The sequence below is a fragment of the Dipodomys ordii genome, unplaced genomic scaffold (genome assembly GCF_000151885.1).
Source record: "Dipodomys ordii isolate 6190 unplaced genomic scaffold, Dord_2.0 Scaffold181, whole genome shotgun sequence".
Taxonomy (NCBI): domain Eukaryota; kingdom Metazoa; phylum Chordata; class Mammalia; order Rodentia; family Heteromyidae; genus Dipodomys; species Dipodomys ordii.
The window spans coordinates 892,760-896,583 of NW_012267397.1; positions in this window are offsets into that span (position 1 = coordinate 892,760).

A 3,824-nucleotide genomic window follows, 5' to 3' on the forward strand; every position below is an offset into this window, starting at 1 on the left:
CCAGTTGCTCACGCCTATAATCCTAGCTACTCTGGAGACTGAGATCTGAGGATCACACTTCAGAGCCAGTCGGGGCAGGAAAGTCCTTGAGACTCTTATCTGCAGTAAACCACTGCAAAACCGGGGCTCAAAAACTGGCTCAAGTGGTAGAGCGCTCGCTCGCCTTGAGCTGAAGAGCGCAGGGACAGGGCCCAGGCCGAGTTCAAGCCCCACGACCACCACCACCACAATCAACAACAAAAAAAGCAAACTAGGGTCTGGGAAGTGGCTTAGTGGTCCTTGTTATTGTCTCCAATTAGCTCACAAATAGCTGCACAAGTGATAGAGCACCAGCCATGATCAAGCAAGTTGAGAGAATGAGACCTTGAGTTCAAGGCATCTTATACACATACACACACACCAAAAAAAATGAAATAGTAGAATAGTAGTAGTAAGGAAGGAAATGGGAACTCTTAAGTCCCTGAGCTTGACTTGCTGGGCTTGGGAGTCCTAACCAGCTGTAAGGCAGCCGATGTCCTGATTATATGGCGTATTTGTGCCTTACCCTGAGGACCAATAGTATTGATCATCTTATGCTTATGCTTACTATCTTGATATCTATTAAATTGTTCATTTTTAACCCATTTTTAAGTTGGGTTGCTTTATTGAATTTTAAGAAGTCTATATATTTTAGATACAAGTTCTTTTTTTTGGGTCTGGTCGTGAGGTCGGAACTCTGGGCCTGGGCGCTGTCCCTCAGCTCTTCAGCTCAAGGCTAGCGCTCTACCACTTGAGCCACAGCGCCACTTCCGGCTTTTTTCTTTTTGCTTATGTGGTGCTGAGGAATCAAACCCAGGACCTCATGCATGCAAGGCAAGCGCTCTACCACTGAGCCACCTTCCCAGCCCAGATACAAGTTCTTTGTTGGACATGTTTTACAAATATTTTCTTCCCAACTTTGGTTTGCCTTTTCATTTTGAAGAGCAAAAGTTTTCAATTTCATTGCCCACTTCATGTCCCAGTTTTACCTTTTTTTTTTTTTTACTTTTCAAGTTCATGTAGTTTGTATAATATTTTAAGAAAATTGCAGGCTGGGAAGTTGGCTCAGTGGTAGAGTGCTTGCCTTGCATGCCTCAGGCCCTGGGTTTGATTCCTCAGCACCACATAAGCAAAAAGAAAAAAGCCGGAAGTGGTTCTGTGGCTCAAGTGGTGGAGCGCTAGTCTTGAGCTGAAGAGCTAAGGGACAGTGGCCAGGCCCAGAGTTCAGGCCCCACGACCGGACCCAAAAAAAAAAAAAGAAAATTGGCATTGTTTCCTTGGTAGCCACTGAAGTTTCCAACATTCTCTGCTTTCTCTGCACCTGAGATTTTTGAACTATTTATAAATCTCAGCAGGGCCCTGGCAGCTCATGTTTGTAATCCTAGCTACTCAGGAGGTTGAGGTGTGAGGATCCAAGTTTGATGCCAGCTTGGGCAGGAAAATCCATGTTATCTCTAATTAGCCATGAGGAAATGAAGTGGCCCTGTGGCTCAAAGTGGTAGAGCACTAACCTTGAGCGAAAAAGCTCAGGGACAGTACCCATGCCGTGACTTGAAGTCTCATGACTGACAACAAATAAAAGGATACTTATAATAATCAGAAGTACTGGGGATAAAGTAAGAGTTTTACTCTGAGCCCTATTCTTGATACGCATTGATTTATTCATCCACCCACCCAACAAATAATGTGGTTATATGCTAGGCACAGGCATTATTTTAGGTATTGGGACTCTGTTGGTAAGGGCAAACTTGTTTGTAAGTTATCCAAAAATTGGGCATGTGACCTGGGAAGAGCCTCAGACAACTTTGCCTTTGGAACAGGCCTTTCTGCCTTCCCCCTTCCTGATACTACAGTTCATGGCCCTTTCACATGGGCTCTCTGCAAAGAGGTGCTTCTGGCTAGCAGTAGATAGGAAGGTATGAGACAGTTACTGAATTTGGTTGAGCCAGAGTATCCAAGTCCTGATCTATCAATGTCCAAAAAGAAAACAGCCTTCCTTGTGACTTCATCACCATCATCATCATGTTTTCTGGGAGGAGCCAAGTAAGCACACTCATTTGGGAACTAGTTCTGGGATCAGGGAAGTTGAGAATGGGATAGCCCCTTGCACAAAAGATGCTATTTGCCCTACTAGACCCTGCTACAAGATAGGGATTATGTATAGTCAAGGAATTAAAATGACATTTCAGCTGGGTGCCTGTGGCTCATGCCTATAATCCTAGCTACTCAGGAGGCTGAGATATCAGGATCACAGTTTGAAGCCACCTGGGGCAGGAAAGTCCGTGAGACTTATCTCCAGTAAACTCAGAAAAATCCAAAATGGCACTGTGGCTCAAGTTGTAGAGAGCTAGCCTTGCGTACAAAGAGGCTCAGGGACAGGGCCCAGGCTGAGTTCAAGCCCAAAGATGGGTAAAAACAAACAAATATATATATATATATATATATATGGACATTTCGCATGTTTTATCCTTGATATTTTAAAATTGGGAGGTTATTTTCAGTCACAGGTATGGCAAGGAAGGAGAGAGGCAGAACTCGAGACAGATGGATTTTTTTTTTTTTTTGTCGGTGGTGGGGCTTGAACTCTGGGCCTGGGCGCTGTCCCTCAGCTCTTCAGCTCAAGGCGAGCGCTCTACCACTTGAGCTACAGCACCACTTCCGGTTTTCTGGTGGTTTATTGGAGATAGGAGTCTCACGGTCTTTCCTGCCCTGGCTGGCTTTGAACCGCGATCCTCAGATCTCAGCCTCCTGAGTAGCTAGGATTACAGGCATGAGCCACCAGCGCCCGGCGACAGATGGAGTTTGAAGTTCCTTCTCTTCATTAAGCCTATATAATATGGTAGGTGAATCTATTAAGTGCTTTGAAATTGTAACCATAGTAAATACTTTGGCTATTCATGGACATTTATGGAAGATTCTTCTTCGGGCTTTATGTAAGTTACCTAAGCTCAACAATGACTTTGTAAGGTTCCTACTCCGATTAGGAAACTGAAGCTCAAACTGACTAATTCAAAGTCCCACAGTGAGTGGGAGTGGGGTGTGGACTGAAAATAGTGTGTGTGTGTGTGTGTGTGTATTCCCTCCTTTTCCTTTAAAATAATATGGTTTGGTTTTTAAAGGGAAGCTTAAACATTGCAATGTAGGGGACCTAGCGTCCCTGTAAAGCTTACACACGGGCAGTACATTGTGAGTACAGGGGCACACCTCAAGTCGCCAACTGCCAGCCTGGGGGAAGGTAACCAAGGACGTCGTTAGCAGGGCGTCCCCGCTGGAGTCTGGGGTGCTGGAAATGCCACAGGTGTTTTGCATGCGAGCAAGAGAATGTACGCGGTGGCCTGCAGTGAGGTGGGGAGCCGGGGCCGGGTTGGGAGGCGGTTCTTGGTCCAGAAAGAGACTCCAGTCAGGGGAGAGAAACGTCTGGCAGGCTCCGGGACTCGCAAGTTGGAAACCCACTTAGCCGCTCTTCTGGAGAGTTCTTCGAGGTGATGAGGCGTTATTTCAGCATTGAGGTGTTTTACACATGGAAAGCGTTCCATCCCATGTTCCGGTAATGTTCAGTTCATTTTCAAACTCCAGTCAACTTCCCCCTCCCCGCCCCCTCCCCCCAAAATAAAGCGGTGGTTCAAGTCCCCACGGCGGGAGGGGAGGGGAGGCCAGGCTCGGTGGGCTGCCGGCCCCGGGTGCGGCCCCTTCTCAGGTAGGCCCCGAGGGCCGCGACGTCGCCCCGGGTGGGCGGCACCGCGCGCCAGGGTGGCGCGAAGGACGTCGGTCCTTCGGGGCTGTCTCCGGGCCGCACGGCCGAGGGG